Below are 21,832 nucleotides of genomic sequence, written 5' to 3'. Positions count from 1 at the left end.
GCATAATGACAACTTTCTGCTTGTAAGCAGTTGTCATATGCAGGGCCTGGGATAAAAATGGGATAAAAATATGCGAGTTGGCTGGGAACTGAAAGACTGAAACATCTGAACATACAATGAGAGCCTCAAACCAGAATAAAAATGTTATCTGGGAGAGACTCACACAGGCATCTGAAACGTACCTATAAGAGACGAACCAGAATGAAAGTTACCTGGTAGAGGCTCAAACCCCTGAATCAAAGGGTTGCCTATGAGAGATTCAGACAAGTATATGATGGTTGCCTGGGAGATACAAAGTCAAGCATTGGGAATATACCCATAATAAAAGATTTGCATGGAAGAGACGCAAATTGAAACAGACTAAAATTGAAATACCGTATATCTATGAAAGTCTCAAACAAGACTGAAATAGCTGCCTGGAAGACTCAAACCAGAATGAAATAGCTGCCTGGAAGAGACTCAAACCAGAATAAGTAGTTGCCTAGAAGAGACTCAAAACCAGAACAAATGGTTCAAACATGTGAAAGTTGCCGTGGAGACTCAAAGAATGGGGCATTTTCAACATACCTAAGAGAGACTCAAACCAGTGTGAATATTACCAATAAGAAACTCAAACAAGAATAAGTTGCCACTAAAGTGACTCAAAAAGGCATGTGGCAGTCCCTACGGGGACTCAAACCATAATAGTTTTAGTCAGGAGTCTAGCCAACTTCTCATTCACCGACAGGTGGACTGAAGAGGTATCCACACGACATTCACTTTAGGTACTCCTAAAACCACAGGGTTACAGTATTAGAGCTCTCCCAGCGATGAACCACTCCCCAGACAAGACAAGACTATGTAATGACAACCTTCTGCTCATACGCAGATCTGGAATGGAAATACGAGAGTTGCCAGAGAAACTGAAAGAACGAAGCATTTAAACATACTATGAGAAACTCAAACCAGAATAAAATGGTTATCTGTAAGAGACTCAGACAAGCAAACGAGTTTTGCAAGACACTCAAAACTTAACATTTGTAAGGTATCTATGAGAGACAAACCAGAGTGGAAGTTATCTGGGAGAGGGTCAAACCAGAATTAAAGATTTCCCTAGGAATGACTGAAGTATATGAGAGCTGTCCAGGAGACTTAAAGACTGAAGCATTTGAAATATACTTGTGAGACACTAGGACCATAATAGAAGAGTTGTTTAGGAGAGAATCAAACCAGAATAAAAGGGTTATCTAGGAGAGACCCAAACATTCGAAAGAAGGAAACATTTTTAGCATACCAAAGAGACAGAAACCAGAACAAAAGTTACCTGTGAAGGACTCAAACCAGAATAAATGAGTTACATTCTCAAACCAGAATAAATGAGTTACCTTGAAGACTTTCACACAAGCTTGTGGCAGTTGCTTGGGAGACTCAAACCAGCATTTTGAGTTGCCTGGGAGAAACTCAAACATTCATATGACACTGCACAGGAGATTTAAACCAACTTATAAGGGATACCTGAGAGAAATTCAACCCAGCACATGAAATTTGCCTGGGAAAGACTCATGCAAGCATAAGAAGGTTGCCAAGGGGACTAAAACCATCATATCAGAGATACCAAAGACAGCCAGCATATGATAAATATATAATCATGAGAGTACCCTGGAAGAACCACACCAACATATGAGATTTACAAAGAGAAATTCAAGTAATATCATCAATAGTTTCCTGGGAGGTACTTAACGTGTATACGTGATTTGCCTGGGAGAAACTCAAATGAACAAAATGAGAATATCAATGAGAAAATAAAATAAACATAGTAAAACCAGTGTCTCTTCATACAATAAAAGTAATTCAATCTAATGGGACCCAGAAATAAGACTTTTCCACCCAACCTCGTAATGCTGCTTTTCTCAAGAATGAATGTTCTGTATGTGATATTTTGGAGGTTAGGTAATATGTATATAATAGTTTTAATTAAAACTTTCCCTCTTGAGAGTAATATTTACCTTTGCCAGGTTCTTAAACACATAAAAATGCCAAGTTCTGTACAGTGTTTCAACTTTCACTGACATAACCTCAATTTAGACATGAAAGCTGAAAGCAAATAGAGGAATGCTTAACAGAAAATGATTATATAGGACCCCCAGATTAAACTGACCAAGCCCTTATAACTTATAACCCAGACACTAGAAAACCACAGGAAACGTGTAACCAAAATCAACCAAAGCAGTTAGCAGGCAATACCTAAGTCTTCATCTTCAGTCACAAACAAGTCAGCGAATTAAAGACCTGCCATTTCAAGAACATCCAGTTCTAAGAGCATATCACATCTTGTCACAGATCCTGAATATCCGCCAGTCCCTTTCCTGAGTGACACGACCATTAATAAAAACATGGAGACAACATGACAGAGCTATTCAGGATATTCTACAGGGTTGCAGAGGATCTACTACACTCAATACAGACCATGGACCATTCAGTATGACCAACATCACCTAACCAACCTCTCCCAAATCGATTATACTCAAACATCTGTCTGTACATCTGCTGAATATGATACACCTGTCATCTCAGTGCTGCAGAAAGGTGATTCTTATTCACGGCGACTGCACAGCAAATCAATATTAATTCTACGTTAATCTTAAAGGTAAAATATGCAATAAAACCAAATACATTTATATTGGTGTACACAAATACCTTACAAAACGTCTTGTAAACTCCTGAAGTCACACAATGAGACATGCTGTTTGCACAAAGCGTGGAAAATGGTGCACATGTATATTTTACGTTACGCTGCTTTATTTTACGTTACGCTGCTTTATTTTACGTTACGCTGTTTTATTTTACGTTACGCTGCTTTATTTTACGTTACGCTGTTTTATTTTACGTTACGCTGCTTAAGTAAATTAGTATACAATATGTTTCTCATCTCAAAAAAATCATTACATTTGAAAACAAAATGACAAAGTAAAGCCATTGTACATCAAAATAAGTTCATCTACTGAAAACAGTCTTTTAATATGCAAACATCAGTTACCTTCTCAAACTCCACTATACTTGCTTCAAGATTTACAAGATAAGAGACACTTCCACTTTGGAGACAATAAAACTGCAAATTTTAACAGTAATTCTTCAAGACAACAGTTGGTAGTTAATCATAGCATTATATTTAAGAAGCCGTAATTAAATAACGAAAGCGTGATTATTGACCAATACAATGAATATGAAAATTAAATCACCAAATGATATCAAAGAAATGTATAAGTCATATTCCAAATACTTAAAGAAACCCTCTGGAAATTAACGATTCTTAAAATGTCCAGTAACATTCACAATCCATTACCTTTCACTCGAACAAAACCAGAGAACGTAACTTAATTCTTTAACCAGATTTGAACTCTTCCACTTCAACTCAGTACTCGCTATGGGAGGTGTAAGGGTGAAAATGACTTCTCCAACACGCGTTAAGCTCATCTGAGCCTTACTGACACAGGAGGAAAAACTTCATTCTTTCAACAGGTGACCCACAGGACCCCTCAGAAACTCCAAGAGGTCTCACCAACAGACCAGACTCCCGAGAGGCGCTGCTGCAGGAAGAGAAAATTCCACCTCGGCTGAAACTCTTCTCTCAGAGATAGATTCTGGGATCCCGAACCCCCAGCTTGGAGGCCTCATGGCCAGGCCATGTGGCATGTGGCGATGCCAGTTTTCTCTTTATTTCTTTCCAGTTACATCTGTTGGACAAAAATTTTTTGGCATTACTAATAATGAACAGTTTAGATTTACAAAGATTAAATTAACATGATTGGATTTCAAATACAACAGTTCTTATTCACTTATATACACCATAAATACAGTATGGCATTCTTACATACAAATATCTGATATCCCTTTGTTACATTTATGCAGGAATAAACGTAGCAGTTTTCTAAAAGATGAAAGATATGAACCAGTTTACATGTTCATAGAGGGAACAAACTTTATTTGAAAGGTAAATTTTAAAAAATTTGATGCAGAGTTGATTCTAAAAATGTTACTATAAAAAGTACAAGACTGAACACCAAATTTCTGTACCGGAAATCAGTCAATGAATATACATTTCTCCATTATAGGAATAAGATTACTAAAATCTGGGATGGACTAAAAACATAACTTTTGGCAATATTCCTCTAAAATACAAAAAACTTTGATGTTGTTTAATGAAACAAGACATAAAGCGAAGTACATGTTCGAAAGCTGACCTTGTAGAAATTCGGTAGTATCCCAGCTATTTAGCGTTCAGAAATATAGCCACTGAACTCGAGAGAAAACAATGAACAACAGAGCAAGAGCTCTCACCAAATGAAATAGGACGCTTGCAGAAGATTAATGCAACCCATATGAAGTGTTCTTATTGTATATACTGGATGTGAAAGTAAATGCCAGCCAATGATATATGTAATTTACCTTGGATTTAATATTAAGCGTAATCCCTCTATCTCCGTAACTGGTACTTAACTGCCTAAATTACAAAGTTAATGAAACCACAAAATGAGGAAATCTTGTGGAAGTCAAAGTCTCTATTTCCCTGGAAGAGAGGAAACAACTCAATTCATCTCACCAATGAAACAACGATGAACAAACGTAACCATAAAACAATCGTGTTTCAGAGGATTAAATAAGAGACCACATGGAGGTTAAAGGAAAATTCAAAAGATTTTGGAACATAAGTGCAGAAAAAACTACACTAAAAGAGCTTTAACATCTCTAGAATATATGTGGCAAAGCTTTCTGCTTCCCAAAACTAATGTGAAAAATCAATAATTTCATGGAAGAGAACTATAGCCCTCAACACAATTCCCTATTGCTCCATTCTCCTTAGTGAATAGAGAAACGAATGGTTACTATAATTTAGGATTATAAAAGGAAATAGTGCATAACCTTTCAAGTTTGGGAAGAGAAATATAAATTCTTTGATGGAAAGGAAAGCAGCTACAAGCTTGGCTTGCAAGAAACAAGGAACACCAAACCTAACGAGAAACACCTATTGTATCTAAAGAGACAAATCAAGTAAGCCTAAGCTCGGTAAAATTGCCAACTACTACAGCGCCCATCTAGTTTGGTTGCTATCACTTTATGCGCAAAATGGGAACAGTGTTTAGTACCAGCCCTTTGGGGATGAACGGAAGAACACAAACAAAAGACGGTAAATACCATAAGAATAAACAAAGGACATAAACAAAATACATTATCAAAAGTAGATGACTGGGGGTATCAGGCTGTGGTTATTAGTCTGCAGTTTTTACCTCCCTCTGGTCTCTAAATGGAGAGAAATAACGAAATTATACATAGTACCATACATCTTCAGAGCATCCACCATCATTAGTGACTGGACAACAGCTTCTGGCCTAGGCGTTTTACCAACAGGTAGAAAAATATTCTAACAGTTGTATAAAATATATATCAGCAGCAGACAGATGTGAAGAGACCAATGGAAACCATTTTAACACAACCGTGACATGAACTAGGGCGATTAATCATCGTGAAACTCCTCCCTTATTTGAGTCAAATTATCCTGCATATATGTAGCAAAGGAGACTTACTACAATTTTTTCACACATAATGAAGGACAGCATTGTTTCAAAGGTTCATTACAAGAAAATGTTTTATATCACAGACAAATGACCATTACGATAATGTCACGCTAACATTTCCAAGGTATTTAATTCAGCTTAACGTACAGTACAGGAAGGGGGTGGGGGTACGAATTTATTACTACAACGATTTCTGAATACGTAACTTCAGAAATATCATATACATGCTCGCAAGTAATACCTATATAAGAAACTATTAGAAAAAGCAAGTCTTGGATGGCCGAATGTAGCCAAAAGTCTTACAGGGGCACTAATTGTTATGAGACTCGAAAATAACCTTCTGATATGCAAATATCCTTTGAAACAATACTTCACAGATGATGGAAAGAAATAAAAAATTCAAATCATTCATTTTACACTTCGAACAAAACACACAGCAGCTAATGCAAGCAAAGTTCATTGCATAATAAATCTCCAATCATTTACTCATTCGCACTCAACACCTAACAACTATCATGCATCGCTACAGTTTCCCACCAAACTTTCCAGAACACATACGCACATACAAACTAACCTACTCTACACTGAATCGATACCCCGTTGGACTAGGAGAATTTCTTGCAACAGATAAAACTTCATATTTTCATATCATAACCTAAAATCAGACTTCATTCAGTTCTCATTAAGGCTTCTGATAGTATTTAATATTACAATATTAATGGTTTCTTATTCTGTTCTATTTTCTTACACATCAACCAAATGCATCACCAATGAGTGTTTTCTAATTTACACCAAGTTACCGAATGAAATGGATAAGCAAAGCAAAATGGAAAAATATAAATCCAGTACATGAACTTTGAATTAGTCGCTTTCAGATCTTCATAACAGGTGGGACAGAACTGAGGTAAATATAAATGAGACTTTTACAATAGAATGAAAAAATTTCCATATCTTAAGATGCCATCACACAAGACCTCTTCTGGTGTTAAGAAGCACGCAGTAAACTGCACTCATTTTGAACATTACATGATGCATGGACACAAAACTGACACTCATACACACATGCACTCACACATTACTTCTGCACATTTTTCAATCATTGAAAACAATTCCCTTATTTGTATGTAAGTAATGACGTTCATCTGCACTTCTGCAGAATATAAGACGTGACATTTTTACTTTTTTGAAATCAAAGTCTAGATGACCATTTTAAGCTAAAAGTGACAAAAACGTTACAGCTAAAAAAAATCTTAATCCTTTCGCATCCTAAATGTTTGAGGGCTATTCTGAGAAATCACTATTGAAAGACAACGTCTTAAAAACAAGACGATAAAGGTCATTAGACACTAATTAATCTCCCCAATTGGTTCTGTAGCACAGGAATAGCACATTAGTTCTACAATCTTCTCTGCATCTGTATGTGAAAACATTTTGTCCTCCTCCATATACTGATCCTTTCAGACTGATTTCTTGATAGTCCTGCAAATATAAGTAAAAAAACTTGATCAGAAATAAAAATAATAAATTAAGACCTCCGAATACTCATTTATAAAAAAAACTTGAATAGAAATAAAAATAATAAATTAAGTCCGAATACTCATTTATCCTAATTTCATAAATTTTGTGGCTCATGAGGGAAAGTTACTGGAAATAATCTAGAGAGAAAAATACACTTGTCATTTGAAACTACAACATTAAGAAACCCATACTTGAAATAAGTTAATAGTTAATCATCCTTACCTAAGAAGCAATTAAGCAAATGGACCGCAGATTAGGAGTCTGCTTGACTTAAATATACATTAATATTTGTCGTCACCTGCCGGATGATCAAAAGAACGATTATTCGAATTTGGGATGGACAAATCTATGGTGTCAGAGTTAAATCTCGGCCACTTAATAACAGAGTGGCAATCAGTCCCTCTGTTTGTTACTGAGAACACTTGGATTCCAAGTCTCTCCGTGCTCTGCAAATACAAACAAGAAATCATTGTTGGTGTGCTTTTTGCTCACAGTTAACTCTCCTACAATCTTGATCGAAACAGTTGTTTACTTTGGGTTAAATGGAAAATCAACCATCTACATATTGCATCTCTGTTTAAATACGGCTTATGATTTTTCTTTATATATCTTATATGTAATCCTAATTTCAGTAATATTTAGGCTCATAAGTTAAGGTTACCGATATAATCTAAAGAGAGAAATTTAATTATAATCTGACACTTCAACAGTTACAAACTCATACATGAAATAAAGTAATCGTTACTCATCCTTACCTATCGTACAAATAAGCAAACGGACCACCCCATGAGAATGAGGTCGTCTTGAATATATCGATATTCGTCGTCCACTGCCAAATGATCACCAGAAAATATATTCGAAACTGGGACGGAGGACTCTATGGTATCAGGTTAGCTCTAGGCACTGGTTAATAGAGCAGCAATTAGCCACTCAGTTCGTTACTGGGCACACTTGGAGTCCAGGATTCTCTCTGATTACTCTGCAAATATAAAGAATAAAACTGTTGATGTGCTATTTGCTCATAATCAACCCTCTTACAATCTGGATCGATTCAGTTGTTTTCTTTGGGTTTAATGGTAAAGCAGCTAGTCTATATTTTTTAACTCGGCATAGTTATGAAGACAGCAATACACATTCTATATGTGACATTATCATTTACCCCTAATTTCGTAAATGCTTTGGCTTGTGAGGATAAATTTATCAGAAACAGTCTAGAGATAAATGAACTTCTAATCTGAAACATCAGTAAGAAAATCATACACGAAGCAGGGTAATTGTTAATCATCCTTACCTCTCCAGCAATTAAGCAAATGGATCACCCCCCATCAGTTTGCTTGACATGAATAATTTGTTCATCGTCGTCATCTGCTAGATGATCACCAGAACGTATATTCGAAACTCAGATGGACAGGTCTATGGTATAAGAGTTATGTCCAAGGAACTACAGTAGTTAACAGAATGGCAGTCAGTCCAGCATTTTTTCTGCTTGTTCTGTAAACATAGAGAGGAAAAAATTCTTTGTGTACTTTCTGCTCACAGTTAATCTTCCTGCAATCTTGATCAAAACAGTTTTCTTTGGCTTAAATGAAAAATCAACCGGTCTAGGTATTGCATCTATGCTTAAATGCTAGTACAGCCATAATTATTATTTATATAACATTTTTATGTAATCCTAATATCATAAATATTTAGTCTCATGAGGGAAGGTTATCGGAACTAATCTAGAGAGAAATTAAATAACACTTTGATAATTCCATAGTAAGTTAATATGTTAATAGTTAATAATCCTTACCTATTCAGCAACTAGGCAAACGGACCACTCCATCAAAATCTGCTTGACTTGAATATATCGACGACTACTAAAACCTATATTCGAAGCTGGGATGGATGGGTCTATGGTGTAAGAGCTATATCAACAGGAATTAATAACGGAGTGGCAATTAGTCACTCTGTTTCTGGGTACACACGAGGTCCCAGGGTTCTCTCTGCTCTTGCTCTGCAAATATAAAAAATAAAACTTATAATCTGGATCAATTCATTTTTTTTAAGTGTAAAATCAACTAGTCTGTATCATTATCATTTAACCATAATTTCATACTTTTTCTGGCTCATGAGAGAAAATTACCAGAAAAAATCTAGAAATAAATTGTTTTAATCTGAAACATCCAAAAGACCCACACATGAAATGAGGTAATAGTTAATAATCCTTACCTATCGAGCAAGTAAGCAAACAGACCTCCTCCCCATCAGAGTTTGCTTCACATGAGTGATTTGTTAATCGTCGTCAGTAGTTAACAGAATGGCAATCAGTCCCTCTGTATTTTATTGGGTACACATTGTGCCCATTGTCCTCACTGTTTGCTCTGGAAATATAGAGAGAAAAAAATTCTTCATGTGCTTTCTGCTCCCAATCAACCCAACTACAATCTGTATCAATTCAGTTGTTTTCTTTGGGAGAGATGGAAAATCAGCTAGTCTATATTTTTCATCTTTGCATAAATATTAAGGTACCTACGGTTATTGTGTCTGTGTGTCTATATATATATATATATATATATATATATATATATATATATATATATATATATATATATATATATATATATATATATATATATACATATATATATATATATATATATATATATATATATATATATATATATATATATATATATATATATATATATTATATATATATATATATATATATATATATATATATATATATATATATATATATATATATATATATATATATATAAATAATTAATATATATATATATATATATATATATATATATATATATATATATATATATATATATATATATATATATATATATATATATATATATATATATATATATATATATATATATATATAATATATATATATATATATATATATATATATATATATATATATATATATATATATATATATATATATATATATATATATATATATATATATAATATATATATATATATATATATATATATATATATATATATATATATATATATATATAATTAATATATATATATATATATATATATATATATATATATATATATATATTATATATATATATATATATATATATATATATATATATATATATATATATACATACACACATACATACGGAGCGTTGCTAGGCCTTTCAACTTATGTCCTTCACTTAGCAGTCTCTGTGCTGAGTAAAGGACAGTAAGTCGAAAGGCCTGGCAACACTCCGTCATTTCTCTTTCCTTCGTGGCACTGCTTTTATTTATATATTCATCACGTTCCATATTTTTGTGATTCAGTTATACATACATACATATGTACATTATATATATATATATATATATATATTCTGTATACAGAGAAAAATGCCACCAAAATTCATAAAAACTCTTATCACACTCTTACCTTATTGGGGCGGCAAAACAGCTGAGTGATGGATCAGCCCATCAATCCCTACATCAGAAGCACCAACAATACACCTCAATGATGTTTTCGCAGGATTGCGTCACTGTTTCTTCCCAGATCCTGTGGAATGGTGAAATTTGGACATATTAACACCAATGTATATAATATACATACTTAGAAGCCAAGTCAAAACTCAGTCTCATGAGCACTAGGCTGTTACTAAGATATCTTGTAACCCATATAGCAGTCAAACTACTCGTGTTCTTTTATTTTTCCAAAATCCACATGAACATAGTCTTTCGCAGAAAAAAACGATACTCACGCATACTCTTTCAACTTCTTCCCAAATTCATCCAAATCAAGCATTTGGGGTGAAATGACGTCCAGTGTATTCGTAAACTCCAGATGCAGTAGCTGATCTCAGTATCTGTGAAAAAATGAATATTGTATGAACTCAACTGGCAAGTCTTGTAATTAATTTGACCCGTGTTTACACACATCTAAGTCTCCTCAAACTGTAAAATATTTTACCACTACTAGGGAGTCTCCAATCCCATTGCTGTAAGACAGCTTAGTATAAAATTTAGCTAATTTCATCAAATAGAAGATGGGTCGTTGGGACCCATCCAGTGGGTGTGTCTTGTGGGGCAATATCCAAGAAGCCTCTACTAAATTCAGGCCAGCAAGAGAGAAATCAGGAAGGGTCGAAGAAAAAGTGATCACTAAAACCTTTACATAAGTATCCTTGCTAAAAAAAATTCCAAGCAAAAGCATTCCTGAACACCAAATTTCTCCAGATTACCTAGAAATATTTGAGAATGATGTTCTAATATACCCATGATGAAATTAGCCTTATTCAAGTTCAACTGAAAAAACTTAATCTAGGAGTCGCATGGCAAAATTGCAGGCTGGGTATACAGTAGATGTATTAGATACACAGGGGTTCCAAGATGACCTCAATAAAACTAAAATGGGTTTCTGATTAACATTTAAAGTGAACATATTGTTTTATCGATAATTAACCAACCCTTCTCCCTGACCAAGTATACACCCAAGACAAACTATATATTGACTACTGTACCAACTTAATCCGTACTTAGAGCAGATAAATAATGTCTAATGAATAGGCCTAAGGTACAATGTACTGTATGCCAAGGCAACTTAACTAAATGTAAAAAAACATATGGCCATAACACCTTGAACCCTTTAGTATTCCTGAATTTACATCTTACTTTTAATCATTATCATCAGTATTAAACCTGGATTCTCTATTAATTACCACAGCTTAAAAAACGAAATAAAAGAATCTACCTGACTTCTAAGTCTTTTAGTATTCTTGGGCTTTCTTTCTCGATTAACCCTCTCATACCTAATACCTCATTCTTTCTGCCATCCACTAAACAAACAATACATGGCAAGAGGCCAAGATCTTTCATTGTCCATATAACCCCTAACAATTAAAATAATCTTCCTGCCTCTCCTGTTCATCCTTACTTTTCTTGCCTACCCTTCCAGAATAAACTCAGCTCAGCCTGCAGCAAAAGGTTCACTCCTACATGAGTAACGATTTCGGATCTGTGTTAAAGTGCCATGCTTTTAAAAATTCTAAGTTGCTGATTACCAGAATTTATAACAATTCATATTATGATATCAAATGTGGTAAGCTTTTATCCACCCATTTTTATGATATCCAAAAGGCAGTGAAGTACATGAGATCATAGATACTATATGTGAGAGTAAAAGGAGATTTTTCTTCATCATTTAAGATGATTTTTCAATCTACAGAATGACAAGCAACACCATCTGTCTATTGTAACAACATTTCCTTATTTTTTGGTTAGGTGTTCAATAAACCCGACAATAAGGCAAGAAAAACGCAATCTACTTGTAACCCTAACAAATTTATTTGCTTCCCCTATAACTCTATGACAAAAAATCATATAACCTAGTTGTATGCATGTGTTTACTAACACCTAGTGGTTCCCAAGTAAAGAAGTTTCAAAAAGCTATGTACAAAGAAGTGAACTATAAATTCAAAGTTTGCTGTAAAGGCTAGTTGCAAATGAAACAGATGAAATTCTGAGCCTATTGTATGTAAGGGGTTACACAATGCATGACAAAATACTTTTATGGGGATTCTGCTTAAAAGAATGGGAAAAAGGGTGTCAAGAGGAAGAGACTTCTGTCTCACCTCTCATCACTAAAGGAAAATAGCTCTTGGCATTCAAAACACTCCCTGCCCACAACATGGTATTCATCAAGGTATCACAACTTCCTAGAACATGAGGTACCCACGCACCACAACGCCGGGCTAAACTCATTTTATTCTATGATGTTTGCCACAGCATTCATCCTAAACATAGATGACGCATATGTGAATAAGAAAAAACCACAATCAAATAAGAACCTGGACAACTACGCCAAAAGTTTTAAGAGGTACTTGTAACATTCAAGTTCTGACACATGACAGACCTGATACTTGATTTGAAAATACCTGTGTACAATTTGCAGTACAGCTCGTTTGTGCTTGTCTTAGGAATGGTGCAATATAAAAAAAACTTTACATTCTGAGGACATGAAAAATCTCATTGATGGAAGGAATATCTTCTCCATTTTTAACAGGTTCAGCTGAACCTCACTTAGGAGAATTGACCTATCATTCCGATATCGTAGCAATGCACTACGAGGGATGTGAGTATTAAACAATTAACAAACAGACACATTCACTACTGCTGTTTGTTGAAATATCTAATAACCCTTGACATTAAGAATGACAAATGAGATACTGATATAAAAGGCAAGCATGCTGAGAGTACGTATTACTGAAGCTATGCCTGACCCTTACTGGTCACAGTCTGTAAGAGTATCCTGACTGGTAAAATGTTGAAGACACTATTACTTGCTCTTACAAAAGTAGCAAGCTAATGTGATGAAATCCCTCCAAACAATAGGAGGAGTTGCAATGACAAATAGACAAAAAAATGGATGAGTCCCTTTCATGCACATCAGTGTATGTTCCTGTACATTTTGGACAAAATCTGACTCAAATCTTTTTTAGACCGTATAGGAATTCCAAGAAGTTAAGAAAGACACACACACTGATAGAAATAACAAATGGATCTGTTCTTTTTATTTCACATCTGTGTCCGATGATCTACCCTTGTAAGGAGCTTGAAGGAAATACGCTCAACTGTACTGGAGTAGTTGTGATGACTAAGTTGACATATCAGACACACTGAAAGACAAACAAACAGTAAAGTCCTTTCATGTACATCTATATATACATGACGATCTACGTTTGTATCAAGTTTAAAATTGTTCAAACTCTGTAGGAGAGACTGAGATAAAATGTTAGCATAACATACACTTGATGGGAAGACAAATGGACAAAGAGGTGGACGATCTCCCTCATACATAGCTATGCATAATAGTCTACCTTTGTTCCAATGTTCACTAGAATGAGTTGCACTGACGTTAAGAGCCAAAGAGACACTGAAAAACATACAAACAGGCAATCTCTCTTCCAAACATCTATGTGAGTTGGTCTACATTTTTGTTAAGTATCACTGACACCTTATTAACTATGAATAAGGGGTTGTAATGACAAGATAAGAATGACAGGTACTTTGGTAAACAGACAAAAGGACTGACAAATGGACATCTATGTCCCAAGTTTAACCAAGATCCCTTCAACCGTGAATTCATGTTGCAATGACAAGGTAAGAGTGACAGCCACACTGATGGTACACAGATTTACCCACAATCTCTCTCTTAATTCACATTTATGCATGATGGTTCACCTTCGTGCCAAGTATTACTGAATGTCCTGAACTATGAAGTAACTATGTAAATGGAGTTGCAATCAAAAGTTGAATGTAATAGAGATACTGCTGTACACTCTACCTTTATGCACAAGCTCAACTGAAATCCCTTCAAATATCTTTGAGAATGACAAGGTAAACATGTCAGAAACACTTACAGCCTTAGAAAAAGAAAGTGGACAGACAAATGGATGGTAACCTGTATTCACTTTATTGTACAAAGTTTGACCGAAATCACTCTAACCATGTAGGAGTTGCAATGGCAAGGTCAGTGAGGCAGAGACTGACAGAAAGACAGACATATCAATGGACAAGCTCCCTTCATGCACATCTATACAGTTGACCACTGGGATTTGCGGGGATGTGTACCAATACCCCTGCATATAGCTCAAATCCACGAATACTTAAAACCCCTCTAAATATGCTTATAATTGTCCATTTTGAAAGTTCAAAACCAAAAAACCCTCTAAAAATGACATTTTTATAGTAAAACGAAGTTTTATTTATACTTACCCAGTAATTAGCCTACATCGTTGCTGTTTCTAACTTGATGGGAGCTTGAATTTTCGAAATTTGCGGCAATACTCTACTTCCATCCTAGTTGGTGACTAGACCCCGCCCACTTTCTGGGAAGGAGAGGAACAACCCTTGAAAAGTGCTCCGATTTATCTTTGCTAAATTGTCCATGTGAGGGGTGGAGAGCAGGCTCTATTCGTAATTACTGGGTAAGTACAAATAAAAATTTATAACAAAAATGTCATTTTTATTTAAGTAACTTACCCAGTAATTACATCACTGAATCCCACATTGACGGATGGTGGGATTCACAGACATATTATACCCAAACATGGGAACTTTCCAGCGAAGGAGTATTCCGCTAGCTGTGAAAGTGTTAATTAGAGCTGTGCATTAAAGACAAACTTCTAATGTCCTACAAAGCTTGAAAAACCTGCCCTAGCCCAGGGCGTAGCACCAGGAACCAAATAATCCAACCAGATCAAAAGAAAAAACTATCACCTCATTAAAAACTAGTAGGTAACCTGGGTATACCATACCTTCCAGACAAAGATACATTCGGTTGGGAAAGCTGCTCCTTAAGCTTCCTCCCCCCATTACCATACCTATACGGACAAGGACCCTGAGGTGTTGCAGTTGTCGTAGGTGGTTTCAATGTCTCGGAGATAGTGCATTGCAAAAACTGACCTACATCTCTAGTACGGTAGATAGTTTGGAGAATAGAAGACAAGGGCAAGTTATGCTTGAGGGCTAATGAGGTGGCCACTGCTCTCACCTCATGAGCCTTCACCTTAAGGGAGGGCAAAGAATCTTCTCCAATTTGTGAATGACCTTCCAGGTTTAGGTCCCTGAAAAAGAATGAGATAGCGTTCTTAGAGAGAGATCTGGAAAGATTCTTTACTGAACACCATAAATTGCTTGCCTAGCCTCTGATCTTCTCAGTCCTGTGAAGATAATATCTGAGAACTCTCACAGGACAAAGAGATCTTCCCTCTTCCTCTGGGCTTAAAATCTCCATCAAGTTCTTTACTGTAAAGTAGCGGGGTCAGGGTTTTGGGGGTATTTCGGTTTTGGCAACAAAATCCAAAGTTAGTGACCAAACCGCATCACCCTGGGAGAAACTCACCCTTTTGTCCAAGGCATGGAGCCCACTAACCCTCTTTGCTGTTGATAGTGCCATAAGAAACAGCGTCTTCCTGGTTAAGTCCCTGAGGGAGGTTGAGTGAAAGGGTTCAAAACACGTTCCTGGGATCCATTTAAGAACTATGTCAAGACTCCAAGAAACTGTTGATTCTGTTTTAGGTTTGGAAGAGTCAAAGGATTTAATGAGATCCATGATGTCTTGGTTTGAAGTAAGGTTTAGTCCTCTGTGATGAAATGCCGAGCTAAGCATAGATCTATAACCTCCAATGGTAGATGAAGAGAGGCCTCTGGACGATCTTAAATACAGGAGGAAGTCTGCCAGCTGTGTCAGAGACGTCTTAGAAGATGATATGTTATGTCTTCTTCACCAAAGTCTAAAGATGAACCACACTGCTTGATAGACTTTATTAGAGGACTGTCGTCTGCTACTGGCAATAGCTTGAGCCGCAGGCCTTGAAAACCCTTTTGATCACAGGAGTTTGATGACAGTTGAAACCCTGTCAGGGCCAGAGTGGACAGGTTTTGATGAAACCTCCTGAATTGAGGCTGCCTGAACAGCTCTGGAATAACGGGAAGGAGTTTTGGATAGTCCACCAGAAGGGCTAGAAGGTCTGCAAACCACTCCTTCTGGGGCCAGAACGGAGTTATAAGGGTCATACTGACATTCGGGTGTGTTTGAAGCGTGTTCAGTACCTCCCTGATCAGAATGAATGGGGGGAATAGGTACAAATCCAGATCGGACCAGTCCTGCAGAAGTGCATCTGTCACCCAAGCCAGAGGGTCCGGAAAAGGGGAGCAGAACAGAGGAAGGCGGTGATTCTTGAATGTGGCTAATAGGTCCAGGAATGGCTTCCCCAACAGCTTCCATAAGTCTTCGCATACTCGAAAGTCAAGAGCCCACTCTGTGGGGGAGGATTTGGTGGTGTTGACTTAACCCATCCGCCAACACATTGTTTCCCTTGGATGAATCAGGCGACTAACATTGTTCCTATCTGATCCACCCAAAGGAGAAGGGACTGCGTGGTCACAAAGAGCGAAAATGAGTGGGTTCCCCATTGACGACTGATGTAAGCTAGTGCCGCCGTATTGTCCAAGTGGACTGCTATTACTTAGCCTTGTACTTCTTCCTGAAAATGCATGAGGCCCAAATAAACTGCTCTCGATTCTTTGTTGTTTTTGTGGAAACTGCTCTCCTCCCGAGACCAAGTTCCTGAAATCTCTCTGTCTCCTTGATGGGCTTCTCAGCCTGTGTCCGATGCGTTGGAAAAGAAGTTTAGGACTGGGTTCAGAGGAAGCAGAGACTTCCCTTCTGCATATCTGCCATCAGACTGCCACCACCGTAGGTGTTCTTGGATCTCTATTGTGATCGGGAAGATGAATGAGTCTGGTTGGGTTTTCCTGTCCCAACTGCTCTTCAGGAAGAATTGTAGAGCTCTTAAATGTAGCCTCCCTAGCCTGACGAATTGTTCTATTGACGACAACATGCCCAGCAGACTCATCCACTCATTTGCTGAGCAATTTCACACTGAAAGGAAATGATTCACTGTTTTCATTCACGACTCTTTCCTTTTGGGGGATGGAAAAGCCAAAAAAATCCGAGTCTATCCGAATCGCCAAATAACGAATCTTCCAAGAGGGGGGCCAGTTGAGATTTCTCAAGATTTACTAGTAGTCCTAAGACTTGGTTTAAAAGTAGGGTTCTTCGAAGGTCCTCTATACATTGTAGTTTCGTGAGCGAACAAATCAGCCAATCGTCCAGGTACAAAAGGATATTGATACCTATCAAGTGCAGCCACTTTGCTGGAGGGGGGAACTCTTGTGAAGACCTGTGGGGCTGTCGACAGGCCAAAGCATAGTACTCTGAATTGAAATACTTTGTTTTGGTACACAAACCTCAAAACCTTTCTTGACGCCGGATGAATCAGGGTGTGAAAATATGCGTCTTGCATGTCTAGGGAGATCACCCAATCCCCCTGACAGATGGACGTAAGAATGGACTGATCTGTTTCTATCCTGAATCTTGTTTTCTCGATGAAAACATTCAAGACACTCACATCAAGGACCAGTCTCCACCCTCCAGTTGATTTGGGGACCACAAACAGCCAATTGTAAAACCCCATTGATGTGATGTCCTCTACTACTTCTATTGCTTCTTTCTTGAGAAGCGATGAGACCTCCTCGACAGGGTTAAAAACTTCCATGACCCAGTGGAGTACACAGTCAGTGAGATCGGCATGCTGACTAGGGGTGGCCTCTTTTTTTAAAGGAACTGAGAACCATTCCTTCAGTACTTCTATGATCCTTGGTTCCACACCTTTGGCGCTCCAACTCTCCCAAAATAGTTGGAGCCTGGCACTCACGGGTGCATTTAGGACTGCACCATCACTTTCTTGATGCAGGTTTTGAAGAAGACTTCTTAATGGCTCTGGAGGAGAAAAGGACGCTAGCCTGAGGTCTAGGCTGAGATCGCTGTCTTCCTCCTCAAAAGGGGTGTCTCTGAAGAGGTGAAGTCGATTTGAACGAAAAAGTGGACCAATCCCTAGGGCGTCTAGTGGATTGGGCCAAAAGGTCACGGGTTGATTTCTTTTTGAATTCAAGAGTAATCTCATTCACCACTGGTTGTGGGAAAAGTCTGGTGTGGGAGCCAGGTGAGGGGCGAGCGGGGGCGGGGGAGGGGCCTTGACTCAAAAGACACATTAGAAACAGGGGAGGTAACAATGGGTAGATCAATACTCACTGGTTTGGGGAGTTGAGCTATTATCTAAACCTTTACTACTGGCTCTAGCAGCCGCCTTCCTCTTTCTATCTCTTTCTAGCTTAGAAAGATGAGAGGCTAAGGTCTTCCACGTCTCCTCACCCCAACCTACACACTCGTTACACGTTAGATTAATTGAACACACCTGGCCTCTGCAAGAACAAAAGGTATGAGCATCATAAGAGGCTTTTGTTAACCTGGTATAGCAGCTTTTGCGGCAACACCGAATACTGGATGAGCTAGAATATGACAATCAAAAACTAGACAAAAAATTACAAAGGCTGCATAAACACTATGAAAAACTCCCAGGGGAACACTACAGAAAAAACAGCCTAATAGTGATTCTTATAAGGAACTACCGAACTACTAAGTAACTGATCGGCAAATCTCATTAAGAGAAAAAGCCAGTCAACACAAAAAGTCACAAACAATTCTTAAACAATAATCAAAATTGGACAGAAGTAGTCAAAATCGGATAGAAAAAGTCAAAAGCAGTAGTTAAACAACAAAAACTTAGCGCCGAAGGCAATCAATTCAGGATACTTCACCAAAACGGGACGCTAACTATACGAATTCCAAAAATGATGCTGCATTCCTACAACTGTGTGAGCTCTAGGACGGCAGAAACAAATTGAAGTACGGTACTTTTCAGTGGTTGTTCCCCTGCTTCCCAGAAAGTGGGCAGGGCCTAGTCACAGACTCGGATGGAAGAAGTAAAGTATTGCCGCGAATTTCGAAAATTCAAGCTGCAGTAGAGTTACAAACTACAGCGATGTAATTACTGGGTAAGTTACTTAAATAAAAATCTTTATACCTGAATATTTTATTAGTTCTATCACAAATAGTGAATTTAGTCACGAAAATTATAAGAAAATACAGTAATTTGCGAATATTTCTCTATGAAAAACACCGCGAATAGGGGAATTTTCCGTGAATAATGTGTATATATGTTCCACAGAGAAATCCACAAATAGGTGAAACGCGAATCTGGAACAGTGAATAGGTGAGGGTCCACCGTATATGCTGGTTTAGCTTCGTGCATAGTTTGACTTAAATCTCTTCAATGGTGTTCGAAGAGTTGTGGTGACAAGGTACGAGCTAGGCATACTGACAGACAGGCTGACACATGATTTCCTTCCACGCACATCTGGCTTTGTGAAAAATATGACTAAAATCCCATCAATCGTGTATGAAGAGTTATGTTGACGAGGCAAGTATGACAAATGCTCAGATGGTCATACATCCATATAGACAAATTGAACGGGAGAAGTGATAATCCCAAATTTGTGGGTAAGGGACTAATAATATGAAGATAGTTCAGAAATACAGTATTCTTTATCCTGTCTGGTATCTTTACTAAAATGATCGCAAAGTTTGGGAACTAAAATAATATTCTCTTGCATTTCATAATTCTAAGGATACCACATCAACAAACTGAGGAGATTATATGGCTATAGTTCAATCATAATAATAAGGGAAATTAAACTTCAACACATTATCTGTATCATTACTTAATTCGTATGAAAATACTAAAAAAGAATAAATGCCCAAATTAACACAAATCACAGTATTGCCTATACCAAGAGAACCTAGCCTAACCTAACAAAAGTGGGACTAGACCAGAAATACCAGTTTCCTGTAAAACACTTGTTGCTCTTTAATATAAATGGAGTATATATGGTTAACTTCTTGATTACCAGGATGCAAGGTTAGCACTGCAAGCACACAGATGGTCAAACTGGCAAATGAATGAAAAATTATAATACCAAATTGGTAGGTAGGGGCTAATAATTATAAAGATACTTAAAACAAGTCTCACTGTGTATCCAGTCCAACATCTTTCTTAAAACAATCACCAAGTTTTGAAAACAAATGTAATATTCTAGGCTAATGCATTTCATTATTCCAAAAACACCTCATCCCCAGGCTGAGGAAATTAAATAACTGAAGCTTAAGCATAAAGACAGGGGAAACTTAACTTTAAAAGTACTTGTCCATATAATTTCTAAACAAGTATGAAATATAAAGACGATAAAAGCCAAAAATAACACAAATCACAGTATAGCCTATACCAACGGAACCTAGCCTAGCCCAGCATACATTACACAAATCCAAATATACAAACGGAACCTAGCCTAGCCCAGCATACACTGCACAAATCCAAATAAACAAGTGTTCTGTAAAATACCGCATGTTCTTTAGTGTAAACTGAATATGGCTATTTTCTGGTTATCAGGAATGGTACATCATATCTGTCTAAGGATGAACACCATCGATTATCCACAAAAGTTATGAAGATATTGATAACCGTCAGATATATGTCTACTAAGGACACAGCCTATTGTTGGGCAACAATTTGACTTTAACTCACCATGTAATCCAGTCATTTCTATCATTCCTGGTACAAAATATCACAATTTTCCTCTGAAAATGGCGCAACGGATGGCGGACGTTGTCACAAAGTTGTCCTTCGTCCGTTCACTAAAGCCAGTTCTCAGAATATCAGAATACCAGAAACTCCGTTAAAACATACCATGTCAAGAAGAAACTGGAAATATATAAGCAGCAATATTTCAAGCTTTTCCCGGAAAAATCAAAATGCCAAAAGTTGAAAAATGATCAAATTACTTTCGAAGTTACAAGAAACGCACCCAGGTCGCCAAAAACCGGAAAGCAAGAAGATCGGACGATACGACCGAAATGACAAAATTATGAGAGAGAGAGAGAGAGAGAGAGAGAGAGAGAGAGAGAGAGAGAGAGAGAGAGAGAGAGAGAGAGAGAGAGAGAGAGAGGATCTTGTAAAATTACCAGCCGTTCATTGAAAGCACGGCCATTCATAAACACTTACAAAACAACCAAAAATTATTTATGTCTAAACGAGCATTATCATTGATATTCCTAATGGTAAATTTGAAATACGAATATCTGCAGGTTAGGAAATGTTCAACTTCAATATACGTGAAATAGCAGTAATTTTAAAGGCGCAAAGAATTATTCTAATGGTACGTGAATGACGAATGTAATTCAAACAACACAGACAATTGTTACAATTCCCGGCCTTACCAACATATGCCAAATTGCAGTAAGTCTAACTGAACAAAATTCA

General features: G+C 36.9%; 1 long non-coding RNA gene across 2 annotated transcripts; it reads right to left on the bottom strand.

Moving 5' to 3' along the window:
• Positions 1 to 5,125: 5,125 nt before the first annotated feature.
• Positions 5,126 to 21,209, bottom strand: LOC136828807 (uncharacterized). 2 transcript variants are annotated; one of them, XR_010850233.1, is made up of 9 exons: positions 21,098 to 21,209; positions 10,814 to 10,918; positions 10,492 to 10,611; positions 9,282 to 9,433; positions 8,863 to 9,066; positions 8,362 to 8,561; positions 7,826 to 8,047; positions 7,318 to 7,516; positions 5,126 to 7,031 (listed from the first exon to the last, which is right to left on the bottom strand). It is a non-coding gene; the product is annotated as an uncharacterized lncRNA (long non-coding RNA). The 2 variants fall into 2 exon arrangements; XR_010850232.1 differs by having other exon boundaries at positions 7,293 to 7,516; positions 7,826 to 8,049; positions 21,098 to 21,207.
• Positions 21,210 to 21,832: the final 623 nt, after the last annotated feature.

Source organism: Macrobrachium rosenbergii, chromosome 43 (assembly GCF_040412425.1).
Source record: "Macrobrachium rosenbergii isolate ZJJX-2024 chromosome 43, ASM4041242v1, whole genome shotgun sequence".
Classification (NCBI taxonomy): Eukaryota; Metazoa; Arthropoda; class Malacostraca; order Decapoda; family Palaemonidae; genus Macrobrachium; species Macrobrachium rosenbergii.
The sequence above is the reverse complement of the archived record's forward strand: the minus strand, read 5'-3'. Positions and strand labels throughout refer to the sequence as shown.